The 27,550-nt window shown below is 53.0% G+C and overlaps 1 protein-coding gene across 1 annotated transcript in view; it reads left to right on the top strand.

Moving 5' to 3' along the window:
* Window positions 1-318: 318 nt before the first annotated feature.
* Window positions 319-27,550, top strand: part of HIVEP3 (HIVEP zinc finger 3) — a 129,620-nt gene continuing 102,388 nt past the window's right edge. The window contains exon 1 of the mRNA XM_082071234.1: window positions 319-427. The gene's annotated coding sequence lies outside the window, so the exon portion shown is untranslated. The remainder of the gene's footprint in view (window positions 428-27,550) is intronic.

The following is a 27,550-nucleotide window of genomic DNA, read 5'->3' as shown; positions in this document are numbered from 1 at the left end:
TCGGGCTGAATTTATTACATATTTTTCAGCAGCAGGGATTCTAGGAGGAAGCTTCCGTTTGGGTTTCTTGCTCGTGGTTTATTTTTATTCAGAGGAATAACAGAGGAAGGATTTGTTCCGGCTGGAGCATGCTCACAACCTGCAAGATCTCCCATTATTAAGCTGCCTACTTTGGGCTTTAATGTACATGTGTGGTTTTTTTTTTCCCTTTTTATTAGCATTATTATTATTTGGCAGCGTGCATCGCTTTTTTTTTTTAATAATTTATTTTGAAAGGAAGCTGATCTCGTAATGAGCTTTCTCCTTCCTTACTTGAAACAGGTGCTAATGAAAGAATGCAAATAGCACCGGCTGAGCCGAACATTTCATAAAGAAGGGAACAGCCAGCGACCCAAAGGGCTCCGGATCTCCTGCGGCACCGGCGAAGGTAGGCACCACGGCTCCTTTATTTTCTGTCGTTCTCTGCGCGCATATTTGCAAACGGTCTCCTTTTCTCCCCCCTCCCTTGCTGCGGGTGCACAACCGGCCGGCGAGATTCCATTTTGCCTCCCGAAAGGTGTCAGGTTGCCACCGAGACGCTCGCCCGCCGCACGCCGAGAGCGCATATAGATCTATGTATATGTGTGTGTATTCCCCGGGTGGCCGCGCCGGCTGGCGTGCATGGCGCGATGGGCGAGCGCCGAGCCCGAGGTAACCTTAGCGGTGTCAATCAGCCAGCCAGCCTGTAACCCTGTCCCCGCCGCGCTCGCAGCTACTTCACTGCCTGCTCCTGCCTAATTAGCCCTGGCTGTCGCATGAATTTATCGTCGCTTGACAGCAACTTTATTTTCTCCCGCTATGCATAGATGATGATTATTTTTCGCTCGCTGGTGGGCGGCAGTGCCGAGGGGGTGGGAGGTGGATGCCGCGGGTGTCAGCGATGAGCGAGATCGACCCGGGCGTGCAGAGGGACACGCGGCTCCGGGCGCCCCGGCCGCTGCGTCGGCGGAAAAATGGACGTGTTGCTCGGTGGGGAGCCTGGTCCTGCGCCCCGGAGCCCGCTGCGCTCCCCTCCCGCCGAGCGGGAGCAGCTGTTACCTGATGTTACAGCATGCATAAACATTTAAAAATATATATATATATATTATATTCCAGCGTTCATTTTAACAGCTAGATCCCTGCCTGTGCCTGAATCCCCTCTTGCCTGCAGTAAGCCTGAGCGCTGGCTTTTCTTCCCCCCCCGGTTTTGATTTGGTTTTGAGTGCGCGCTCGGGGCAGCGCTGGGTGTCACCCGCGGGGGTTTGTCCTCTGGGGCGCTGGAGCTCTTCCCCGCGCTGCGGGGGCAGGTGCAGCATCCGCAGCCGCCGTGGATGCGGTACCTGGACGCGGCTCCCGCCTCGGCGCCGGCTCCTGTGCCACGGCCCCAGCGCCGGGCTTGCAGCAGGGACTGCAGTGGCCTCTCCGAGGGCCAAAGGCAGAAACCAGCCCTTTGTCTGGAACTTTGTGTTTGCATCTCGGTGTGTTTGAGCAATATTTCTCTTTTCTCTGTGCGCATGCAAGATTATTTGTAGGTGGTTTTTCTTTTTTGCCTGGCTGTTAAGGATCTGCAGAAAGTTTACCTCAATTGTGCAACTGAGGGTGGGCAGCACATGAAATAAAATACTTCTTGTTGTATATAAACAACCCCTTGAGGCTTCCTAGAAAGAGAACTTGTGAAGATCTAACCCAACAGATGAAAAGTGATCAAAATTGAGTATGCAGCCTGGTCTGGTCTCCCTCTTCTGAAAGCAAATAATGTTTAACTAGGAGTTTGGTAGGGGGTGCATGCAGGAGAATGTGATTAGAATACGTTTTGGAGCCAGTGGTGGAGGAATATTCCTCTGTGCCTGGTTGCTGGGAGTGGGGCAGCGAGCAGCGAGCAGCCAGAGCCGGCACATCTGGACGCGGATGGGGCAGCCAGAGCCGGCACATCTGGACGCGGATGGGGCAGCTCGCAGCCAGAGCGGGCACATCTGGACGCGGGTGGTGCTGCTGACCCCCCGCAGCCAGAGCGGGCACATCTGGACGCGGATGGTGCTGCTGACCCCCCGCAGCCAGAGCGGGCACATCTGGACGCGGATGGTGCTGCTGACCCCCCCACCTCCTGCTTGGGACACAGAGAAAATGCATTTCCCCGAGCCCCGGGCTCCCCCGTGCCGAGCCAGCGACGCTCACTCGCATGGGGACGGGACTTCTGGTTCTCACACTGTGCCAATGAAGGAGTGTCCTCAATGCTGCACTTTCATGGCTCTTTATTTCCCCCCCTTTGCAAAATCCTGTCAGCTGCACCAGAATGCGGAGGGGTCAGTCGTTGTGTGTCTCTGCTTTGGCCAGCCTCCTTGCTCGTGGGATCTGTGCAGTTTCAGAGCCGAGCGGGAGCTCGCTGCTCGTCTCCAGTCCAGAGCTCTCTCTCTGCTCGGGCTGGTGGGAAACGCTTTGGATGAGAAAGCTCCAGAGAAAGCCCAAAGCCGGTGGTGGCCGAGGAGGAGGAGGAGGGAAAGTGGTGTTTTTCCTGTCAAACAGTCTGCTGTGTGGAGCGCGCTTTGCTGCATCGGAGCCCACAGCGCCCAGCCCAAAGCCGCCTCCCGCAGCCCGAGCGGGACGCGGCTGCTCTGGTCTCGTGCTGCTCTGCGGAGGCGGCGGCACCCGCGTCCTGCCGCGCGCTGCTCCGCTCCGAGTCCCTGTGACACTTCACGACCGTGGGAGTTGGTGGCCTTGCATTCCTCTGATTTTTATCCTTTCATCACCTCTGGAGAAAGGGAAATGAAGCCGGTGTTTGCCGAGGCACGGGAGCCTGGCTCATCTAATGATGTTGTTCTTACAAAGGATGCTGCTCTTCATTTTGCTTGCAGTCCTTGTGAAACTCCTGTAACTGTACACGAAGTGCAAGGCCGTGGCTTTCGGATGGCTGTCTAGCATCCTGGCTCATTTCTGGTTCAGGTTGTCCTGGCCCGTTCAGTTGGTTTATGTAGACAGGGGTATTTGCTGGGAAATGAGATCGGTGTGGATGGGCTGGGAAGTTCTGTGGGGCGCTGGAGAAGCGGCTCCGGGTGCTCTGGAGGCCTCGTCCCCTCGGGTGCACCTGAATCCTGCATTTCCACTGGCCCAGCGTTTACCAGAAATCTCGGGTATCGCTGTTCAGGATGTGGAGCCGGTGAGGAGGGGATCGGTGCCAGGACAGCAGGAACATAATATTGACCTATACCCATCATTCTTAATTAGACCAGCTGGGAGTGAGCCTTTCTGCCTTGTGCCGATAGGAGCACAAACCACTTTGGACTTGTTTGGTGCTAAAAAAATAACACCTTTCTCCATGTAAAGCTAAATATCTGCGGCTGGTTTAGTTAAGGCAGATGTGTAATGTGGGTTAGTATGAATGCTCCGGGGAATAATACAGCCCAGCGTGCTGATTTATTTGACTGTTTAAAGGTGTGAGTTGTTATCTGGAGAGGATCTTCAAAAATATATAAGAGGGCTGGTTGTTGCTTGCCCATATTGAACCGTATTACTGCCCTTACTGCAAGAGAGGTGTCGGAGCACATAGCCCAGATCTCTTCATTTAGTTCTGTGAGAAGCCCGGGAACTTTAATGCCAAGAAAGGAAACACAGCAGCTCCCCGAGTCGTGGGTTTGCTGCACTGTGATCTCGGTGGTTCACTGAGGTGGGGAAGCAGCAGCGTGGCCTTTTTTGTTCCCGTTTAACCTTTCTGCGTCTTTTTCTTCCGCGTGGGCCGCGGGGAGGAGGGAGCGGGAGCCGTTTGGCCGGGATCGCAGTGGGAGTCCCTGGCAGATTCAAAATACAAGTAATAAGTTTTGACTCTGAGCTCCGGCTGCAGACAGCAGTGCTCACTGTGCGTGTATTTTGGTTTTTGAGATGACTGTTGGTTGGGCAGGCACTGGTGCTGTAGGGGAATGTATGGGTCATGTATTTCACTGTATAGATAATGCTGTTGCCTGATGGGCTTTGTGGCGGGATGGTCCTCGCTTTGGGGAGCGGGTGCTGCGCTGTCGGGCTGTTTGGGGGTGAATGCCACGACCAGCTGCTGTGGCCGATGACGTGAATAACTCAGAGGCTGTTGGATGTGGCGTGGCCAGCTGGGGCTCCCAGGGGCCGCGTGTGAAAGCCCTGGTGGCGCAGGGCCATGGGATGCTGTGCTGTCCCCTGGGAGCAGGGGGAACAGCTGCTGGGACAGTCCCAGGAGCAGCTCAGCTGCTGGGCCCGGCCTGGGCTTGATCTGGACAAGCTTTGTGACCCAGGATGTCCCAGTGCCCCTGACCCTGCGGCCGGGAGGGGAGGATCCCACCGCCCTGCTGTCCCAGGGACCTTGAGACTTTCAGACAGGCTGTTGACCCCTCGAACAGCCCCGATTTTCCAGTGTAATGGAGGATTCTCTTCCTTGCTTCCCTCCCGTGTGCCATCTCACCACTAGCAGTTCTCAATGTGGGACGCCTGGGCAGCGCTGGAAGGAGTGTGGTCAATAGAACCTGGCGGAGGAGACAACCGCAGGTGGTTGGACCATCTCCCGCATCTCCAGGGGACCCGGGTCGGTGCTGACTCACGGCCCGGGCTGGGGGCTGCAAAGAGAAATGAGTAAACCCTGATGTAACAAGTGAGCTGCTGAAAATAAGTCACCGCAGAATTTATCATGATGTTAAAGTGCGAGCGAGAAAGGCGAGCGCAGCTCACGGTGATGTCAGGGATGATCTCAGAGCCCTTCAAAATACACCTCTGCTACAAACCAAACTTCTAACTCGCTTATTTTTAGTTGCCTTGGGAATTTAAATGTATTTTATATATCCCAGTGGGTGTTATTGCTCAATGATGGATTTGAAATCAATAGCATCTAATATATTTGAAGTAACCAATGAAAAAAATGGATAGAGGTGTGATTGGAGCTCTCATAATCTTTAAAATAAATGTTCCTGTGCAAAGGAGTAGATGCCTGGGATGGGCCCAGCTGTGCGAGCAGCGTCCCGCCCCGCTCCCTCCAACCCGCGTCCATCCTCCATCTGTGGTTCACAGGGATTTCCAGTCCTCACCAGCCAATTCCCCTTTGTCTGTGTGTTTTAGCCCATGAAAAGAAATTTATCATCCCTCATATCTCTCCTTATGGCTTTTACCTGTTTCTGTGTTGGTTGTTGGAGTCGTTGAGATCCTGTATGTTGGTCCTGGCATCGGAGTGAGTTTTATGGGAGAGTGAAAATTGCTGAGCCAAACAGCTGGTGATGTTTTTAAGGGCTGTTCTAAAGCAGTTTGGCCGGTTTTCTTCTGAAAACTCTTGCTGCAGTGAGTCTGCTGCTAGAAATGGATTCTGTGGGTGACCCAGCGTGGCAGGGACATCCCCAGCAGGCGCCGGAGCTTCCACCTTGCGGACACTTGCATTTGATCATAACTTTGATTAATTTTATGCAGTAGGGAAAAAACCCACCCTTCTACCTGGCAAGTGAAGGACGTGTACTGTGCACCCATGGGAGGTGGAAGGAAAATACTTAGTGGCTTTGTGTCTCCAAACCAGACGAGGAGCCCAGCGGCCGCGCTGGTGTGCGGCTCAGGGCTGCGGGTGTGCGGGGCGCAGCACCGACCACGGGCGTGCGGGAAATAAACATGGTGAGCAAGGGGAGATGTTGTAGCCAAGTGAGTTGGTTTTTTGGAGTGCTGAATATACACCCGTCTGGGTTTATAGTGAGACTGAAAGACGTGCTTCTCAGCCGGGGCCGGATTAAGCATCAGTGGGATTTAGTCTCCCCTTGTGAAGCTGTGGGGACCTGGAAGCAAAATGCTGTTGAAGTTTGTGCTCCGAAACTGCATAACGTATGGAGTTATTGGTCATCTCCCATCTAATGTACTCACGTGTCTATGAGGAGGGATACGCATACCTGCTCTCCAGTGCGAGGGGTGGCTGATGGTCGGGCTGATGCGACCCAGGATCGCTGGTTTCCCTGCACTACAGGCAGTTTAAGAGAAGAAAGACTCCTCACTTCTGTTTCTACAGAAACGTATCATGGTATAAGGTAAACGTTTTGCTCCTTGGCCTCAGTTCCTGCTGGCAGCCCAGCGCGTGCCGGTGCTGTGGGTGTGTGCGGCACGGGCATCGCGGTGCGCAGGACGGCGCTCGTGATGTCTGCGTAGCGTCCGGCTTCCCGGGGCGCGGGCAGAGACGCAGCGTGATCCACCATGCGGGGCGCAGGATCAGATCAGGAGGGGATGCCCCTCGGTGGACTGGGCAGGAACGCGAGCGGCGCGGAGCAGCGGTTTGCTGCTGTGCCCGTGGCGCGGGGCTGCCCTGTGTTCTCGGGTGCTGCGGGAAGGGCTTCCTGCTCCATTCACCTCTTACTGTATTTCTGCGCTCCGATTTCAACACCCCTTTGTCAACTGCCAGGGGTCGATAATATAAAGAACAGGGCATTAGGGTGATGTAAATAACTGCAGAACTCAAGTGTTCTGGAGAACTTGCACGGGGGTACCAGCAAGGTAAATAAACTGGCAGAATCACTAATATAGCTGCTGTGGCTTTTGCTGCTGTGATGTTGGGGTGCAACGGGGACACGTTCCCTGCCGGGTGACTCAGCTCTGGGTGCCGGCGTTGCCTGGCGCTTCCCGGCGCTGTCTCGGGCTCTGATGTTATCGCTTATGAAGATTTTTGCAGATGATACGATAATGGTCGGATGGGGAGGGCTGTAAGGAAGCTGTAATTAGTCTGTATCCATAGTTACTCTGCACTTTGTTTTGGGATCCTGCGTGCGCTTCCGAGGTGTGAACCCATCCCTGAGCCGTCTGCTGTTCTTACAGACAAAAAGGTTGGGTACATGGAAAATGAAGCGCTGATTTTTCTCAGCTAACTGTGCATAACAGGTTTCTGTTAGTTCTGTTGCTATTTCTGTCAGCATTTATGTATTTTTTTCGCAGTAATTTGGATTTTGCTCAGTGTTTGCAGGCGCAGAGGCTGCTCGGGGACTGGTGCTGTCGGAAGCAGCACAGACCCGGGTCTGTTAGGGTATAGATCATGTTAGGATCAAAATCTTGATTATGAAAGAAACTTACTTAGTTCTCCATGACTGAATAGCCATAAAATGAAGTTGGTACCTGATCAAGCTGCCAGGTGAGGGGGAGAGGGCACCTGCGTTCACATGGAAGGTTGCAAAGTTAAGCAATCAAAAGATGCAACAGGAAAGCATTAAGTTAAATATGTAATTGTAACTTCCTTTTGTCCATGTGGTGTTTATCAGGCAGAATGCAGCCTTGTGTTATTTACAGCTTTCAATAAATAGATATTTAAGATAAGCTCGATCATGTAATTAAAGACTTCTGACATGTGGCCAGATGCTGCCTTTATGTTTGTGTAGATGGGAGTGCAGGGCGGCTGCGAACCACGGCGCCTCTGCGCGAGAAAAAGGCTCTTTGTCCTGTTATAACTGTATTTTCTTCATCTAGATGGGATGGAGGGACGGGAGCGGCCCCTCCGCAGGGCGGAAAGGGAAAGGGAAAATTGCAGTGATCTGACGAGCTGTGTTTCTGCAAGTGTCTCTAAAAGGTGTGTCCTCAGACAGGAGAGTTGTCCTCATTGTTTTTTGGGAAGGAAATTCGGTCTCCCCAAGGGATGGGTGGGGATTCCATCCTTGCGGTTGAGCTGGTGAGGGGTTGGAGCACAAGTGTGATGGAGCGGCTGAGGGACCTGGGGGGTTCAGCTGGAGAACAGGAGCTGAGGGGAGACCTTCTGATCTCTGACCTGCCTGAAAGGAGCTTGGAGCCAGGGGGGTCGGGCTCTGCTCCCCAGGAACAAGCGCCAGGAGCAGAGGAAACGGCCTCAAGTTGCGCCAGGGGAGGTTGAGGTTGGATTTAGGAACAATTTCTTCCCCAAAGGGCTGTGGGGCATTGAACAGGCTGCCCAGGGCAGTGCTGGAGTCACCAGCCCTGGAGGGCTGGACATGGAGATGAGGGTCTCAGGACATGGGACAGGGACAGGGGGGGTTATGGTTGGATTCGATGATCTTGGGGGTCTCTTCCAACCAAAATGATTCTATGGTTCTCTATTTTTTGGGCTTAAGGGATGTTTTGAGCCCAGCTTTATTTGAGTGGGGATAATTCTGTGCTGCAGAGACAGCTATGGGCTTGTAAATGGTGCAATCCTGAGAACACCATGGTGAGGGATACTGGATTTTGGTGATATAAAGTTGGAAAGGAGTAGAAAGGAGGAGAGGAAAGCTGAATGTGCAGGGTTTATATACTGGCACGTTGTCTACTTTTTCTCAACAGAAATTGGTGCATGAAGCTTTTGTGTAGTTTCCTATGGTGCTTTTTTTGCAGAAGACAGAGAAGGGCTCTTGGTGCTCTAACCAGGTTTGCTGCTCCTCTCAGCCTTACACAACAGAAATCTTCCCTAAACTCAGTATTTGTGGGCTCGGTACTGACTGACTTTGACCCTTAGGCATTGCAAACAGAACGTGTTGGTCCTGTGAAGGTGTTTCTGCATTTGCACCACACTGAAATGCACGAGATGGTGCAACCAGCTCCCGACACAAACCCCACTTGCTTTTTGGGGGATGTTTTTTAGCGGTCTAAATCTTTTTAAAACCTTAAAGCTGCATAAGCAGCTTAAACCAATCTAAAGCCTTAGATCATTTTAAACAGCTTGTGCCAATATAAGGACTTAGATTATCTTAAATACCTTAAACAGATCGAAAGCTTTAGTGAAAGAATTTGGCCAATCTCAGATTTGGTTGGTTATTTGGTGATTTCACGGGCTGTTGGTCACCAGTGGGTGACTCTGCCCAACCACACATTGCAGAGGTGCCCTGATCCTCTGTCTCGTGATGTTTTACACTTCCGATAGTTGATGCTGTGACATGTGAACACAGCAGTAAAACCTGACTCTGTTACCTTGTGCTTGGGTGATGATCATCTGGAGCTTCTGTACGTGGCTCCAGGTTATTTTGCCTAAATATGTATCTAATTTGCAGGAGAAAATGAGTTCTGTTACACTGGTTGAGGGTTTTCAAAGAATCAAGAGCGCCTGAACTGCCCTTTGCCATCTGGATCCTCGTAAATTGCTTATATAGCTTTGAAAAATCCCATCTTAAGATGTGGTAGCTTAATTAAACCTCTTTAAAATGTACATAAACAGAGGAATGAGTCCAGACTGTGACTTAGGTCAGTGTGGACACTCTGTCTGCTCTTCTCTGCCCCATCCTTGTGCTGTTAATGTAGGACCTAATTCTTCATTTTGCAAGGGAAAAGTCTGAAGTAATTCAAGCTCAGATTTGGGGGTTTTTATTTATTTCCTAAATTAAATCAGATGGAGTTTTGCTTGCACATGGGCCAGCTCTGGAGGCTGAGTTATCATACTGCCAGCACAGCGTCAGAGCGTGGTGAGGAGCAGAGCTGGGGCTCCGTCCGCCCCCGTGGGCTCTGCCATTGCGATAGCTGCTCTTTCCTGTCCTTTGCGTGGGTCAAAGGATGCGCACGGATCCCTGACGCTCCGAGCAGCCGCTGCTTTGGCACTTTCACGTGTGAGAACCACTTTAACTCGCAATAACGTTCAGAAAGCTAAGTAAACGTTTCACTTTCAGAGAGCTGGCTGTTTTCTCAGGCTTGGGTGTTAGATTGCTAACACAGGTTATCCACAGCGCAGCTACCGATAGGTTCTGGCCTCCTGAATTTTATTCACTTAATAAATTAATGTATTTATTATTCATATGAAGAGTAGGTGAGTGCTGGCTTGCAGGTGAACCGCGTTCTTTCAGCCTGCCAAGCTCTGAGTTCTCTTGCAGATGGTATCGTTCACACTTAGAGCCTGAAGCCTGAACGCTACCTTGGTGTCTCTGAGAATATCTGGGGGAAGAATCTGGGATTTTACAAAACATGTATTTAAAAATAATAATAAATTAACAAAGAGCAACACAAAAGCCGTCTTGAAATGGCTGGGGCTCTGCAGAGCGGGGGCTGGAGCCCGACCGGAGCAGCTCACTGCGGGTGCAGCGCTCGAGTGCGTCGTTAATAAAGTTCCTTTCCTTTCTTAGAACCTCTGGCCCAAGGAGCTCGGGATTAGGTTTGCTAGCAGTGCAAACACCCTGCAGCTGGGTAAACCGCAGCCGAACCAGGGCAGAGAGCAGAGCAGCCGTTTAAATCTGGTTTTCTTGCCTTTCTGGCCTTTGTATCCGTAACCTGGAGCCTGGGACTGTTTGCTCGTGCAGACGTCCTGCAGAGCCGCCTGTCTTTGCACCTACAGTCTTTTTTTACTCAGCTTTGCCGTTTTTACCTTTTCTTACCTTTGAGTTGCTGCAGGCTCCGGAACACTCGCAGCTCCTGTTGGGACAAGAGGTTTCCAGTTTTCCTTTCTCCCCAGTTTGTTCACATGCACAAACTGCAGCCCATGTTAATCCACCCAGCAACTGCATCCTCCTTGGAAGGGGCCCCGTTTTCCGCCAGCGTCGCCATCCAGGACGGCGTTTCAACATGTGCTCGCCTGCACGCGTGTGTTTAATTGCTGTCCTGGATAATGATGTTGTACGTAATCATGTTCCTAACTGTTCTCCTGAGTGGAGGCCAGCGCTGGCGCCCCGCGGGCTGCGCTGCCGGGGGTGGATGCGGCATCCCGGCCCCGTGTGGCGTGGATGGGCAAATTACTGCCACGGGGAAGCGAGCGCTGTGGAGGGAAGGAGCCTTGGGGCGTGCTGGTGAAGATCTGTGGTATTTAGTGGGGTAGATGGTTGGGCATGGTGAGCTGCGGAGAGCGACGAAATACGGTGTTTGTAGCAGCAAAGGATTTGTAACGTTGGTAGATTTGGGTGAGGATTAATGAGCCTTTTCAGCTCTCGGTGAGCTGCTCAGACTCCTTGGTGTTGCTCATCTGGGGACTCACTCAGCAGCTCGAGTTCCTTCCAGGCTTCTTGGGGAGCTCCGGAGCGTTGTCCGTGTGTGCCTGGGCAGGGGTGCCAAGGGTCAGTGTTCAAAAGGAACACGAGACGTGGGGCTCAGGGCTTGGACCCGCCTGGGCACTGACCGTAGAAACCTCTGCAGAGCAGCGGAATGTGGAGGTAGAAGATTTCCAGCATCAGCTTAAACGCCTTTTTCTCCATATTACGGTGTGGGATGTTGTGTGCTCTGTACCAGGAGGAACAGCGGGGTGTCCCAGAGAGGTGCTGGGGCCTGGGCTGGGAACACCCGTGTGTCCGTCCCTCCTTCCTTCTCTCGCTGGCCGCTTTGCTAAACCCGTTTGCAGCCCAGATGCGACTTGGTGCAAAAAGCGCCGATGCTGCAGCAGCGCCGGGTGCCGGGCTGGCGGGGAGGAGGCTCCTCCTGGCGCGGACGGTGCCGTCCCGAAGCGCCGCGGCTACCGCGCCTCCTGGGCCTGGGGACGAGCGTGTCCCGTGATGTATCTCTGGGTCTCAGCGTGAATCACAGCACCCCACTGTTTCTCTGGCATGTTTGTTGTTGACCTCATACTATATATATAATTATTATTTTAAGCTCAAAAAACTCATTCATAGCGGAACAGGGCTGGGAAGCTCTAAGGACGTGGGGCCAAGCGGCAGCCCTGGCACCCTCTCTGGAAGATATGAGCGCTGGAAAAGTGATTAATGGCACCACGATGCGCAAAGACAACGTGTCAAAGCACGTGGCCTCGTCCTCCTCTGTGTATGGAGGAGAACGCTGCATTTTATGGCTGGCCAGGTTTTACGAGGCCAAAAATGTTCGGTCAGCGCACCGGAAGAGTTGTCAGAAGTGGGGACTGGTCTCCCTCGTGTTTGGATGTGGACGATTAGCAGAGCTGATGAACTCCCAACGTTACTGGGCCAGAGATGAGCACGAGAACAAGTGGGCGCAAATTCCTGGAAGGTTCGGGCATGTCAGGAATTCAGGTGGAGTTTTTTTAATGCAGAGAGGTTGGTGTGAAGCAAATTGCAGTGGGAACAATTAATATAAATTATTTTTAAAAGCGCTTGGACTTAAGGACAAACTTGAAGATTGCAGCTGATAACTTCAAAGGCCCAAATCGCTCCATCAGTACTTGATGCCGGGGAAAGAGCGTTACCTGGAAAAGAGTGGAGTTGTGGTGCAGGGCAGTGATGTTGTTGGTCGGTAACAGCACCGGGGAGCTGCCGTCCTCGCTCGGATTTTCCAATACGCAGATCGCGTGTGTCCAGCCAGCCCTTTCCTGTCCCGTGCGCGATGCTCCCATCCCTCCCATGGTGCGGGCGATTAAGGGGGTTTAGCAAACGAAGCTCTCGCGGGGTGGCCAAGGTGAAAGCACAATATCTGTTTTAAGTCTTCAGAGTTAGAGCTGGTGTTGTGATTCGTGCACCGACGCTCCTGTGTCCGGGGGGTCGCGGGGCGGCGCTGCCGGGGCCGGATCGGCCCAGGTGCGTGGTCGTGGAGAACTCCTCGCTCCACGGAACTGAACCTCAACTGTGAGCCATGGGGGTAGGAAAGAAGAGAAACAGGAAAGGGTTGCGAGGTAATGGTAGAGAAGAGAAACAGGAAAGGGTTGCGAGGTGAACAAACAGGACGCTGAGGGACAGGGCGAGTGTGCGGGATGGAGCGGGTGGAGTGTCAGAACGGCAACGGGACCAGGGTCATCTCAGCAAACGCTCTGGAGATGGGAGAACTCAGAACTAGTTCCCCTTCCTGAAAACGGTTCCGAGTAAGATTCTGCCTGTTTTTCCCTTGTGTTATTGTGCCCATAATATTCTCTCAACTTGGATGTTTATTAAAATATGAATGTTTCTTAGAAAACTTGTGTTTTCTGGGAAAATTTCTTCTAAGCCCACAAGTATCTAATGATTTATTTTTTTATCCTTTGTGGCATGTCATATTATATTATATAGCATTAAATACTGTTGCTTATTCTTGCGAATGCTGTAGTGTTCCTGGTATCTTACCAAGCCCTTGGTTTTTACTTCTGTGACTCTGATTGCCAGAAGGGTAAATAGCACTTCAAAAAAAGTGCCTTTTCTGTTCAATACCTGATGCTGTGTGAGTGGTGTTCTCCATCGTGTCACACTTTTCCTCGTTTACCTTTGCACAGTGAGGTAATCACCTCTCAGGGCAGAATGGGAGATATATATATATATTTATACAGAGTATAAAAAGTGCATTTTTTTTTATAAGGCTGGAACAAAGGAACAAATCTCTAATTTCTTTCTGTAAGAGCCAGAAAGTTCACTGTGTTTTTGTGTCAGCTCGGAGGCAATAACCACAGTGGGCTTGTTGCAAGGGCAGGTCGAACGGATGGGGTGTGCTGCGGGAGTCGGTGTGGCTCAGAGAAGCTGCATTCAACCCAGGTAGGGTTATATATCTATATGTATGTTTTAAATACAACTACCTGCTGTGTCCTCACGACAGCCCGTTCTGGCGGGAGCCCACGCCCCCCGCAAGGCACCAATTACAAGTTTTGCATGTGTGCAAATGGGGAGCAGCAGCTCGGGCCTCAGCTGCCGCCTTCTCCATCTCCTTCCTGCCAAAGCAGCTCTTGAGCTGCAGGACTCACAACTTAGAAAACAGCCCCCGGGGAAAACCCCTCTCCCTCCTTGATTTTTAATTTCTCAGTGCGCTGAGCAGAGATTTGCAAGACAAAAGCGTTCGCTTTGCATCGCGCGTTTTGTTTTGCATCTCCGGGTTGCACGGAAACACACCTGCCATTTTACTGCTTCCTGCAGCAGATGCAAATAGAGCATCCTCTCAGGAAAATGTTACATCCCTTAAAATAAACTCTGCCGCTCGCTGGCGCGTATTGTCTCTGGTTTCGTGCTGGAATGTGTCTGCAAAAACAGAAAGCCACAGGATAAAAATACAGTTGCCCACCAGTAATGAAGAGGGGGTTCTGTGAAAGGTGCACAGAGGCTGCTGCTGTTTATTGAGTTTCAGTGCAGGGAGGGCTGGAGGGGTTGGTTGTTTTTCTCTCTTCCTCCCTTCCCTCCCCGTTTGGCTCTGAGCCCCGTCCTGGCTGGTGGCCGCAGACCCAGCGGCCGCCCCGGCCCCGCTCGGTGCTGCGGCAGCTCCACGGGGTCCCACCGTGGGTCTCCTTTGTTCTTTCTTTCTTCCCCCTTAAGCCTGAAAACCATGACAGGAGAGTTCAGGCTGGCTTGGGCGGGTGAAAAATGCCCTTGCTCTTGGTTTCCTCACCGCAGAGCCAGACTGTGCCTGGTACGTGGAGACCGTGAAACCTGCCCCATGCTGGGGTTCCGCTCTCAGCTCACAGGTGACTGCGAAAGTGAACAGGGTTTCTTTGAAGGGTAGGAAGGCATGAGATGAGAAGCGACTCCTTTCTGCAGCCGTGGTGGGGACAGGGCAGACGTGGGCTTTGGGAGGGTGCAGTTCTGCACATCTTCTCTATAAAAGTATCTATCATCAGGTGCTGATGCAGCTAAACATTAGCACAGCAGGACTGCCTTTCTTGCCTTTTTTGCCTCTTTTTGTTGTGGTGGCTAGGTGTGGATTTACCGTCATTTGCAGCGCACACTCCAGTTTGCAGGATGCGGATGTGGGGAGAGATGCGTAGATGCTCAGGGTGCTCAGCGCCTGACAAATAAGTGGCTGAGTCATTGAAGGAGCTTTGCGAGCTTTAAAATCATAGCTGGGATTTGCTGCCAGCATTGTCTCCAGACAGAAAGCTGATAAAGCTGAGAGAACCTGCCTGGATGTCGCGGGGGTAGGTTGGGAGGTATTGGGTAGTTTTGGTTCTAGTCAAAATCATTTTTGGTCGTCAAGTGCTGAAATGGTGGGTATGGGGGAAGACAGGTGTGTGTGGGGCTGGGGGTGGATCCTTCTCCAGGTGATGTCAAAGGGCACAGCTGGAAACGAGAGGAGCGGCGTGGCCAGGGAGGGGCCACGGGCACCCTGCGAGGCTGGAGAGGAGGCGGGGGCGTGAAAGGACAGGAGCGCAGCCATAATTGCTGGAAATTACTGCCTAGAGAGGCTTGAGGTTGTGAAGAGGCTGCAGACTCCCGAAGGACAGTCTATGGGCCAGACCCCTTGGCGCGGGCAGGGAGGAGCGCGGAGCCCGGGTTCCGTGCTGGCTGTGCAGCCCGAGCTGCCAGGTGTGACTGTCGCCGCGGCTGTTTCCACAGCACGTGTTTTTCTTGGCTCCCGAGCGCAGGAGGGGGTAGCGGGGCATGTCTCCCCATGCTGACAGGAATTCCCCTTGAGCCTTGCTGCGTTCAGGTGTCTTTTCCCCAGAATCGCTGTTGGATTGTTGCAACTCACTGCCGCTTTTTTCCTTTCTGTCCCTTGCTTGGGGTTGGCAGCGTCCCATCGATGGCTGTGTCACCAGGCCTGGTGGGAACGGGCTCCGCGGCTCCTGTCGCACCCTGACCGGGTGGGGAGGGCACACAGCACGAGTCCTGCTCTCTTGTCTTGGGGTAACTCCCAAGAAACCAAGGCTGCCACGAGCTGGCCCTCGGCTCGCACCGGGATCACTAGAAGCCAGATCTGTTTGCGATCAGTTTTTCACTTGCTATGCAACCTGCTGAGGAGTCGGGGCTTGTCCCTGAGTGATTACATGTGTCTTCCATTTTGGTGCTGAGCATCCGTCCCTCCACACGTGGCACTGGCTTCTTTCTGTCGGCAGCGTCTGCCGAGGCAGCACCTGCCTGGGGTCCTTGTCACCTGGCTCTGCACATCTGGGGCTGCGGGACGCGACAGGCCCCCCCGTGCTCTTCCTTAGGGCTGCAGCTGCGAGACAGGGCCTGCAGCGGTGCCGCCTTTTGCTTTATACTCCTGGTGGCCACCAGGAAGTGTGGCTGGTTGGAGGAAGGGTGTCCCTGGTGCCAGGGTTTGGCTCCTGGGATGCTGCTGCGGGGTGGGCTCTCAAGGTCCCTCCTGTTTCCCTCTGAGGAAGCTCATGTCGTCAGAGTTCAGTTCAAGCGCCGTGTTTTGCACTAAGGGTATCAGCGCCCCCTCCTCATGAAGCGTCTGCGTCTGACTGCTGTGCTTGCTCCCAAATCACATGAACATCTCTCAATCTCCCGCAGCTCCGCGGGGTCCGAGCGGAGCAGCTCGCTGAGGCGCCTGCAAGCGGCTCCATGTGCTGCTGGGGACTCAGCGCTGTGCCGGATGATTCGCGAGAGCAAGCGATGCCAAATGTTCTCCTCAGACAAGATCAGAGACTTGTTCTTCTTTTCATCATGTGCTTTCCTGGCCTTATGAAAACATCCCTGTACTGGTCCTGCTAATAGCAGGAATATTAAGAAAACCCAGCGCGGGATCTGCAGCACAGCTGAAGCTGCCGTCAGCCTGCCCAGGCAGCTCTGTTACCCCGGCAGAACAAACCTTGCAGTGGGGCTCCGGAACCTCAGCAGAGGGAATCGTGGGCAGACGCATCACCTGGGGATGATGTCAGTGCCCTGTGCTCATGTTATTTTTCCAGTGCGAGCGAGGGAGGCTGATGAAACGGCTGGGAACGTTAGCACGCAGCAGGGAGGGCTCGGCCACGGTGGTTTGTGCAGCCAGCTGGAAGCGATCCCCTGTTTGGGCAGCATGACGCTCCCTGTCCTCGCTCAGCGTGCTGAGTCCTGTTACTGTGGAGCCTGCTGGAGGCTCTGGGGAGGCGCTTGGCGTGGCCCGACCTGGCGTTGGTTGCCACATTTTCCCTCTCCTCTGTTGCTGGGCTTGTAAAGAGCTTCCCCCACGTGTTGCGTGAGCCTGGGAGGCTCCTCGTGCCCGGAGCCTGCACTGTGAGGTGCAGCTGAAGGGATGCAGGGCTGCGTTAGAGCTTACCCGCTGTTTTCCAGCCGAGGGCTGCGCGTCGGTGCCCTCTGGGATGCGCCCGCTGTGCTCGCGGTGTGCGCAGCATCAGCTGGAAGCAGAGGAGGAATTCGGGCTCCGGTCCAGCTCCCACGGTGTTCACGACGCAGGGTTGCTAGACATCCGTGTAACGTGAGATTTCCTGTGTTCCAGACTGTGAGCTGTATTGAAAACATATGGGATGCTATCCCTCCTGTGTTTCCTGCACAGCTTTAATATGGGATGTGAAAAATCCCACTGTCACCTGCCCTGTCCACAGATGTTTCTTAGAATCTTCTTCATTGTCCATCTTTTCCCCAAAAGTTTGCATTTGCCCGTTAAGGACAAAGTGACTATTGGAACATGTTTCATGTTTTCACTTCTGTTACCTGTCTACTGGCTTTCTTAAGAAAGCAGAGTCAACCTCACTGCATCCCAGTGTCCTGCTAAGGTGAAAGTTTAAGTGATGTCTATCAAATTATTTTATTACATAATTAAACACAAGATAAACACGAGTTATCCCCGTTGCTCAGTGAGAGCGCTGATTTTTGGGTCTCAGCTCTGCAGGTTTGTGGTGTGGGGCCGAGCTGCTCAGCTCCGTTGGCGCTGGGTGAGGACACCCGAGGAGGTCGGCCAGCTCGGCGGTGCCGTTGGTGGCGGGAGGGAGGGTTGCGGTGGCGGAGGAGGCACCGGGGGATCTCGGCTGTTTTGTACAAAGTTCTGGTTCCCCGTGGTCAGGAAGAGGAGTTCAGATTGGGATAAACGTGACGACCAGCTATTGGAGTGATGAGAACGGAGCAGTTTCCTTACCAGGAGGAGAGTAAGTGCCATTGTGATGAGGGACAGTCTTGCCTTAGAGTTCATAGTCCAGCGTGGAGCATAGTAGTGAATTTATAACGGTGGAGTCGAATTTGGAACTCATCAAATTCATTGTATAAAATGATCAAACGTGCATTAAATAAAACCAATTCCGAGGTGACTTTAGAGCTGGTCAGAGCACAGGCCAGTGACTACAGGGGGAGGATCCCGGGGCACAGGGTCCCCACAACTGCAGTTACACTATTTGGAAAAGGAGGCGGCTTCTCTGTGCCCTCCTGTTGCTGGTGCTGAAGTGAAAAGCTGAGCTCGGCCACTTTGCATTTTAACATTTTGAAAATAATGATATTGAGAATCACTTGTTTTTAGAAAGATGAGCGAGGCCGGGGCGCTGGGGAGGCTGCGGCGCGGGTGCTGGGGGCCCTCCCTGCTGCCCCCCCCCAGCCCACAGGAGTCGGGTTATCGTCTCCGTTTGCCAAATCCACCGAGTTGCTGGCGTTCTGTGCTGCTGCACAACAACAGCCGCTGCTCCGCTTCAGGCTACCCTCAATTACTTGCTTGTTATCATGGTGGAGATCAAAGTACATCATTTAAAGAACAAATGCAGTAAATACCTTGAATTTATGTATTGACTCTCTTGGAAAAGTGGATTGTCACAACAAGCTCGAGCTAATCTTTTGGATTTTGCATAAAGAACTGGAAGGAGAGAGAGAGGCGGCCGCGTTACCTGAGGTGCCTCGGTTTGCATGATGCAGCGTGATTTTCCCAGTGCAGCCCTGCTTGCCGTGTAATTCCCCGTCCCGTGCCTTGGCGCTGGGATCCCTGTGCGGGCTGGATGTCCTCAGGTTCGAGCGCTCGGGAGTTGAGTCAGTGCTCTTTTCATCTCCTGAATGCTGACTTAGATGTTAGTGATTTATTTTGCTGCTCTAGGTGTATTTTTAGTATCTCCCGCAGAGTCGCATACCTGGAGAACTACAAGGAGTCTGGTGAGCGGTTCCTGGGGTTCAGCTGGCCTTCCCTTTGGAGGCGTTTCTTTCTCTAGGTACCAGCTTTGCTCCCTGAAAACATGTGGTGTGGAGGAAAAGGTGTCAATGAAGTGTTAGTGACTCTCATTAGTTCAGATAACGAAGAGGTAGTACAGCAATAACTAATAGTATGTTTCTGGAGAAACATCCTAATGATGGTTAAGCCTCTAATGTTTTAGGTGTGTGATGAGCTGTTGCTTGGGAATGCTCCTCGGATCTCGGCGCTGGGAAGCAACAGGCTTAATTTTTGGTTGGGGAGCCAGCTGGGTATGGATCCTGGAGCACGGACCCTGCAGAGTAATTACCACGCACCTTTGCTCGTTAGTATTTTCCGTGGAGGGAGCGTTGTCTGGGAACGCGGCCCCTGCGGCTGTGCCCGGTGGGTTGGGTTGGATGCTCGTGATGTGGGTGACGCTCGGAGAAGCGTTGAGCACTCGCACAGGAGCTTTCAAACCCCAGCTGCTGCCCTTGGCTGGATGCAGAGTGGCGAATGAAACACGGGAGGAGGAGAGTCCTTGACACCTTCCAGCCAGCCGCCTCGGCCGAGCCCTCGGCTCCGGGGATGGCTTTTCTGCACCTCGATACACCATGGGACTGGGATCAGGGAGCAACTTTCCACCACTTCACTCTCTGTAGACTTCAGGAAGATACAACCAAAGCTTTTTATGCAGTTCCCTCACTTGCAAAATTGCATTAATGATGTTTGCATGCGTTCGTGAAGTGCTTTGTGCTCCCAAGAATAGAAGTGTTATGTCAGTGCTGCGCGTTGTCATTATTTATTATCTGGGAGCTAATGGGATGCACCACAAAGAGCGCTGCGTGATTTGGGAGCCGCAGGCGCGCGGTGTTTCCCGATGACTGTGAGTGATTGGGGCTCTCTGGGGGCTGTGACACGCGGGGTTTGGCCTTTGCCGCGTGCTGTTGAGGAGCCTCCGTCGTCCTCCCGCGGGCTCAGCGGACGGAGGGGTTTGTGTTAGTCTGGAAGGACACTGAGAAATCTGAGAAGGTAGCTGGGACAAATTTGTGGTTTCAGCAATATTAAGAGACTGTTGACATGTTGTTGGGAGCAGCGTTTCGGGGTGTGAATGCACAAGAAAGGCGGCAGGGCGATGCTTGAGTTACAGACGCCTTTCAGCCTCGAGAGTCCTGCGTGACCTGTCGTTCACTGAGTAACGCTTTGAATGCAGAAGGAAATGAATTGTGGAAGCCGAGCTGGGGTTCGCTCTGCTCGGTGAGCAGGGGACACCCCGGCACCCGCGGAGCGGCGAGATCAGAGGGAAACAGCCTCACGGCAGCAAAACCGCCGAGTCGTGGTTGACCTGGCCCGCAGAAGAGCCGAGGAGAAGGCCTGGGGTTTGGTGTTCAATGCGAGGTAAAACCCTTGTTGTGAGCGCGCGGGTCCGACGCTGTCCCATCCGGGTGTGCTCCGCTTAACCTAATTCCAGCTTGCCACGCTGTTTTGCATTTTTAACTCAAAACCATTTCATCCGAGCACAAATGGCTGCATCCCGTGCTTTGAGCTGGACGCTTTTGACTTAGATTTAGAGACTTGATTTGGAAGCGAATGCTTTTGTGAAGATTTTCTGTACACACTTGTGTCTCTTTGCCGGGGTCTCCACTGGCACCAGCCTGGTCCCGGCTCCTCTTACACTGCAAAGTGTCTTTACGTCTTTCAAAAGAGAAAACATCCATCTATGTGTTAGAAAATGCAACCCCCCCACCCTGTAATTTCAGATAATTAAACACATCGTTGCACATTTGTAGTCTGCATAATCAGTTGTTCAAACATGACAGTCTTGTGAAGGATGGACTGTAAGTAGTCTCTGGAGTTTAAACCATTGCTCAGTTATTTAAAAAGAGAGAAGAGCGAAGCTGTGGCCGACAGGAATGCCGTGTCCTGCATCCTGCCTGCCCTGCTGTTGTCTATCAAGGTACGGCCGAGCCTTCAGATATTAGAGCTTTTCAAAGGAAAACACATGGATTCCACCTCTTTTGTATTAATATTTCCTGAGTGCTCTTCCTTTCAAGTGTTTCTGTTTTCAGTGGTGCCTTTTTCAAATTAAAGAGCCTTCCCGAGCCTTTAAACACAGCGTGTGTCCGGAGTGTGGAGAATTCGCTTTGAAGAGTCGCAGTGTTTAAAAGGGGCAGGGGAGGCGAGAAGGGGAGCAGGGCTGGTTGGGAAGCTCGCTGCTTTCACACCGGCATTGCTGATTCGACATGGGCTTTGCTGGCCTTACACGTTATCCACATAAAGATGAATATGCATGCAGGCATACTTGGAGATATCTGTGTGATCTGGGTTAGTCTAGTTGGTGTTAACGGGAAAACTCGGGTGCTCGTGCTGTTTGCGTCCCATGCAGGGTGTGAAGCAGCCGAGGTTGGTTCCTCTGGGGGGTCCCAGGTGACCTGTTGTCACCTCCCGTGCCCCCAGCCCTGAGGTGGATCCCGGGACCCCGGCGCTGTGCGAAGCTCGGGCTGCAGCGGGACGGACCCGCTCGCAGGTCCCGCTGGCCTCTTTAATTGATGGGGAGTGCTCTGTCCTTTCTAATCTGTGCAAAACTTTCCGGGAAGCCGGCTTAGGTGGTTATTTGTAGCCTGTCATTATCTGATTAGCACAATGCTGATTGATGGGGATGTGGTGAACAACTGACCCTGAAGCTGCTGCAGAATGGGTGTATTGATAACCCGGGAAAACGGCAATTTGCGTCTTTTAGGCTTTATTAGCGGCAATAAGTAAATTTGGGGTAAAACTGGATACTTGTAGCTTGCTTGTTTCATTTCTCTGTATCTCTCTCCCTCTTTTCTTCCTACCTTGTGTTGCTCATGCTGAATGTGGAACAAACTTGTCTCTGGGTTTGAAGTTTGCTGTTAAATTACTGCTCACCTAAGGCAGAAAAGCTCAGGGCAGCTCTGGTAATGTTGGGAGAATAGAAGTAAGTGAAGGAGTCTGAGTGATGATATTTCTTGTACCAGACAATTATAGTAGGAAAAGAGAACAAGAAAACATTTTAGCTTGCTGTGATGTTAGATTTTTTGAAGATCTCTGCATTCTAAGACATCTTGTGCTTCATGTATGCATTGCCTGTGACACTGGTGTTATAGGCACCTATATAGGGAAAGAGAGAAGATGCCTCATCTCCTGGTTCACAACTGGGAGGAGAATTCAGGGTTCGATTCTCCATCCCCTCCCTTATCTCCGAGTTGACGTTTCTTTATTCTCCATCTGCTTAGCACCGGCGCGCAGTCGTAGCACATAAATTGTCCTTAAACCGCTCCAGATGCCCGATCAAAGGTGGGGAGATAGTACACAGGCCAAACTTAGACCTGCCGAGAGCAGATGAAAAGCCGGAGTGTCAGAGGCGCCGTGGTGCTGGATAACAGCGTTTGTAGCTGCGATGTGCAGCTGGCAGCAGGAAAATCAGGGAGAAAAATGGATTTCTTCATTGCTTGCCCTTTGGGACGTTGGATACTGAGATACTATAGTCTGCTCTTGCTTGATTTCTTTATTTTTTGTTCAGATCTGAAAGTTAAATTGCAGGAGCGGGGCTGTGTTTGCTCAGACATACCCGGCAGATTTAGCCGGCTTGTGGGAATCCCTCTGAGTGTGAACTTGAGCTCCAAGGGACGGAGCTGCTGGCCCTGGAGGGGGCGAAGAAAAGGCTCCGCTTGCCGCGTCTCAGCCGCTCTGTGCGTGTCCTGGTCCTCCGAGCCTGCGCCGCTCTGTCTCCCCAGGCTGTGTCCTGGTGCTCGCAGGGGAAAAGGCCACAGCCGCGCTCTGAGAAGAGATTTGCGCTATAATGAGAAGCCTCTGCTTTTATTAGCGCTATTTGCATAGACTCGGAGCATGTGGCAGATAAGAGGCTTAAGCAGTTGAGTGTGGAGCGGTGAAGGTACCACCGGGGTTCCGGAGGGAGCCCTGCGTGGCTGTGCTGAGCCAGGCGATGCCAGGCGTGGGGCGCAGGGCCGGCACGGGACAACACACGATTTTTACCTGAAATCTGCCCGTTACTCCAGCCCTTTGCTCCCGCCTCACTCCCGCTGTATCCACAGCCCTTGCTCCCTGTCTGGGGGGTTATCGCGTGTTAAGGGCCGGGAGGCCGCCCGGGAGCGGCGGGAGCTGGAGGGGTTTCCGCCGCCTCTCCGAGCCCCTGCGGGTGCTGCCCGTGCAGCTGATGCTGCTGTGAGAGGAGCAGGTTTCTTTATAATGCCATTTACTTAAAGACTTCAGATGCCCCTGAGAACCCTTCGTGGGGACAGGCTCCTCCCTGGAATGTGCCATTTTGCCAAGCCATGCTGTAGCTTGTTATACATATGATATTTATGTATATTTCTGTGTGTTATTGCCCCACTGATGGAGCATTCTGTACATTAGTAGGAAATGTAGTTATTAGCCCTTGATAAGCAGCCACTTTTCATCCCAGCTGTTCCTTAATTAAACATAGATGAGAAGCGCAGCTGTTGGTTCAGGAGGCGTTTTGCTCACTGTAACCCGCAGCCTGTGCCCACCGTGGGTCCTGTAGCTCAGTGCAACAAACAACATTCACATGGTCCTATTTTCATTCCTACTTAATTTTCTAACAAGTATTTCTTATTACAGCGGAAGGTGAACTTAGTTTGGGAACTGTCAGCAAAGGTGAGATGTGCTCATCAGGAATGGGGAGAGGGTTTTATTCTGTTAGTTTTAAAAATACTTCTAGGTCTTGATGCTTTTGTGCCTTAAAAAGGCATTTTCTGTGTAGAGCTGTGACTCGATCTGGGTCTTTCCAGCAGTTGTGCAGAAGTTGTTGTGAGGATCTGTGGGTAAATCAGAAATCGTGTGTTGCTGAAGATACTGGAGCGGGTTATTTAGGAGGGAGAAGACTCTGTGGTGGCAGCACAAGTGTTGTCCTGGTGGGGCTGTAAATGGCCCGGTGTGCCGGGCGGGTGTTCCTGCTGGTTCTCGCTGACGTGAGACAACCAGCAGTGGGTTTGGAGCGGATTTTTATGGGCCACCAGCGGTATTACGAGCCATTGTTGATCGTGCTTGTTCAACCGCTGTGCCAAACCAGCGACCGGGCGCTGCTCTGATTTAAAACAGCAATTTCGAAGGCACCGCTGGTATTACTGTCCCACGTTAACCTGCCCGGACGCCTCCGGGGACAAAAGGGACGTCACGGGGTGTTGGGAGCAGCACGTGGCCTGGACACGCTGCACATCGCGCTGGGTTCTCGTGCTGCTGTGCCAAGGGACGGCTGGGGACTCCTCCCCGATTCAATATCCCCAGTTAACACCGGTGCGAGGGATGGCACGGGATCAATGTTTGATATCCCCAGTTAACACCAGTGTGAGAGATGGCACGGGATCAATGTTTGATATCCCCAGTTAACACCAGTGCACGGGATGGCACGGGATCAATGTTCGATATCCCCAGTTAACACCAGTGCAAGGGATGGCACGGGATCAATGTTCGATATCCCCAGTTAACACCAGTGCACGGGATGGCATGGGATCAATGTTCGATATCCCCAGTTAACACCAGTGCGAGGGATGGCACGGGATCAATGTTCGATATCCCCAGTTAACACCAGTGCACGGGATGGCATGGGATCAATGTTCGATATCCCCAGTTAACACCAGTGCGAGGGATGGCACGGGATCAATGTTCAATATCCCCAGTTAACACCAGTGTGAGAGATGGCACGGGATCAATGTTTGATATCCCCAGTTAACACCAGTGCACGGGATGGCACGGGATCTATGTTCGATATCCCCAGTTAACACCAGTGCACGGGATGGCACGGGATCAATGTTCGATATCCCCAGTTAACACCAGTGCGAGGGATGACAGGGGATCAGTGCAGGTGAGGTGATGCCTTCCAGCTGGGACCCCACGGCTGGATCACGGGGACGCCGGAGCTGCTGGTGAGGATCCTCAGGTGTGATTCCTGACACATTAAAGCAGTATCTGTTCCTCGCTGTTAGAAGCACTGAAAGCTGGTCCTGTCTGTGTTGTACGTCAACCCCGAGTTCTGTTTCCCTCTTTTGTGTACATCTTATAGGGGAAGCTGCAGTCTCAACCTGCAGAACTATTTTTGGAAGACAACCCAGTTCATTAAACCTGCAGCTCACTATTTTTTTTTAAGGGGAGAGGAGACAGAGTGGTTTGCTACAGTTTATTTGACCTAGTTAAGGAAAATATCAAGTCGCCTCAGGCGAGTAATTACTTTGTCCATCCTTCCTGCCGGCGGCCGCGGGTCGGGGCAGGTGGGGCCGCGGGGCTCGCGGGAGCCGTGCCCGGGGCTGCAGCTGCCCGGGTCGGGTGGCTCCTGCGTCTGAGGGCAGAGCGCTCCCCATGGTGCTCGTCCCGGCCCCAGCAGAGCACCGGGGACGATGGAGCTTTCCCTGGCGCCTTCTCTCTGACTGCCATTCGGTGTCGTTTCCAGACTGACTGGATTCAAGGGGATTTTTGGTGCCCTGTCTGCTAAGGAGATGCCCAGTGGCTCCTCGTGAGCTGCTGTGTGCCGCTCAGCCGCTGCGCTGGAGACGGGGCTGCGCTCTGTTCCTGCCCCGTGCTGGGACGGGTCATCGTGGGCTCCAAGGTGACGCCAACCCCACCAGCTGGTCACTCTGTGAATCCATCCTCTCCCAAACCCCAGCGCTGGGTCATTCCATCTCACCGTCTCTGTCCTGCTCCACACTGCACGTTTCTGCAGCGCGGCGCTGCAGCTTTGTTGGTTTTCAGCAGAGCACCGCACGTGGTGGGCGCGGGGCCGAGCAGCAGCAGGGAGGTGACGGTCCCGCTCGTGCAGAAAAGCTGGGCCGGAGTCCAGAGGAGCACCCCGGTGCGGGGCTTTCCCGGGGTTCTGTGCTCGCCCGTAGCAGGAGGGGAATTCCGGGGCTGCCCGGGCAGGTGCTGCTGTGGAGCTGCTCGGGCTCTTTCGGGGGATGATTATTTGCATTTAGTCCTATTAATTTCCTCTCCTGGAATATGCCCCGTGGGCCCCAGCATTGTTGTGGCTGCTCAGCCCTGGGTTTTGTTGAAGCCTTTTTAGAACTGGGAGGATGCTGGAGAATAAAATTCGCTGGTTAGACATCATTGTATTCGTGGCACTTGGATTTATGAATCGGTGCTTCTTGCTTCAGCTTGTATTAGCGGGTTTTTTCTCCTCAAATGCCCCTTCCCAACGTCTTTAGTTGTTTCTAAACATCTGGCTGGTGAGCGGCATCGCCAGTTGAGGAAAAAAAATCAGAGCTATGTAACTCATGGTTTGAAATCCAGGAGGTTTTAAGCATAATAAAGTCTGAGATTTAGGGGTGATTACTTATTTACTTATTTAAGCTTTATCTCATGGGTTTTAAGGATTTATATTGCAAGTTTTCTCCACGCCGTTGCTGTTAAAGGCAAGTGAAACCCTCCCTGAGCACCGGGAACGCAGCCTTGAAGGGAAATAACGTCAGGATGTTCTGGGCGAGGGGCTGAGTCTGCACCGCTCAGATGAATCCCCAGCGAAGCAGCTTGGGGATGTGGACGAGGGCGTCGCAGTGTGGTCCCTGCTGGTGGGATCCTGCGGGATTCCAGCCCTGGGGAGGGCGATCGGCGGCTTGGGAGGGATTCTCACGCTCCGTGTCCTCCTCGAGTAGCTGGCGGGGCCTCTGTGCTGGTGAGAAAACACATGTAGGTGTATGTATTTATAGGTACATGTACGTGTCTGTATACATCTTTACCCAAGTCTTTGCAGGGATGGGATATGGTATAATGTAATGCGTTAAGCACTGTTTTCCCATTGATCCCAGTATGATGCTGGTATAAATGGGGACAGACGATGCACACGGGGCTGAGGTTCCGCCACTGGCTGGTCCTCCATCGGAGGTGATGCTGCTTTGGGAGCACGGAGCCTTCAGCTCCGTGTTGTGAAGGGTTTGTAGAGGCTCAGCTCAGCCTGTAAGGCCCCGTGTCCCGTGGCTGGTGATTCCAGAGCCGCCGGTTTCCTTGCCGGGGCCGCTGCCCGCAGGGATGTGCCCAACCCGCTCCCCACCGGTGCCAGAATCCGCGCGGTTTCTCTGGGTTGGTTCCAGCGCCAGGTGAAGCCGTTGGGCTGTGTTAAAGCGAACTTGCGGTGAACTGTGTGCGTGGGCTCGGCTGAGCCCCCGTTCCATTCCGATTCTTAGAGCTGGAGGGAAAACGCGCTGTGTTGGAGAGGGGCCGGCGCTGAGCAGCGCGTGTTGGCGAGGGCAGGACCGCGAGTGTGGCCGAGCTGTCAGAAAGCGGGGTGAGCTCTATTGGTAAAACAATAAAATGAATATTTTCTTAGTTTTTCTGGCAGCAGAAAGCAGGGTTTGGCGATCCAAAAAAAAAAAAAAAAAAATCAAGGATGAAAAACACTTAAAAATGTAGGGGTTAAATATAAGAAAGCGTCTGCTCACGTGGGAGTTACCGTGACCTGGTGCAGATGGCACGGCTTGAAAAGCATCCCGGCCACGTGCCCGGAGTTTGGTTTGCACCGGTGCTGACGAGGGGGGAGCGAGCGCTGCTCCCAGAGCCGCCAGCCCCTGTTCACACGCGGCGTCCAGCCCCTGTTCACGCGCGGCGTCCAGCCCCTGTTCACGCGCGGCGTCCAGCCCCTGTTCACGCGCGGCGTCCAGCCCCTGTTCACGCGCGGTGTCCAGCCCCGCGCTCCTCCCTGCGCGCCCCGCGGAGATGGAGGAAAATCGTGGCCCCGAGGCACGTTTGGCAGAATTTGGCTCTGGTCGGGCTGGTCGTGTCCCCGGGGCAGGAAACGCGCTTTCCTGGAAGCCGCGGTGGAACCGCACCAGCCGGGTGCGCAGCGCGAGGGTGCTTGTGCTGCCTCCGCGTTTGGCAGAGGCATCGCCAACCCGCCTTTGAAGTACGGCGAAAAAATGTTAATTGGCCTAATTAGCGCAGGAAAATAAGGTATATAATAAGTAGGACTAATAGCCGAAAAATGGCTTTTAATTTTGAGCACTGCAGTTCT

Source organism: Streptopelia decaocto, assembly GCF_964273445.1.
Source record: "Streptopelia decaocto genome assembly, chromosome: 23".
NCBI classification, from domain to species: Eukaryota; Metazoa; Chordata; class Aves; order Columbiformes; family Columbidae; genus Streptopelia; species Streptopelia decaocto.
Note: the sequence above shows the minus strand (reverse complement) of the source record. Positions and strands in the feature narration are given on the sequence as shown.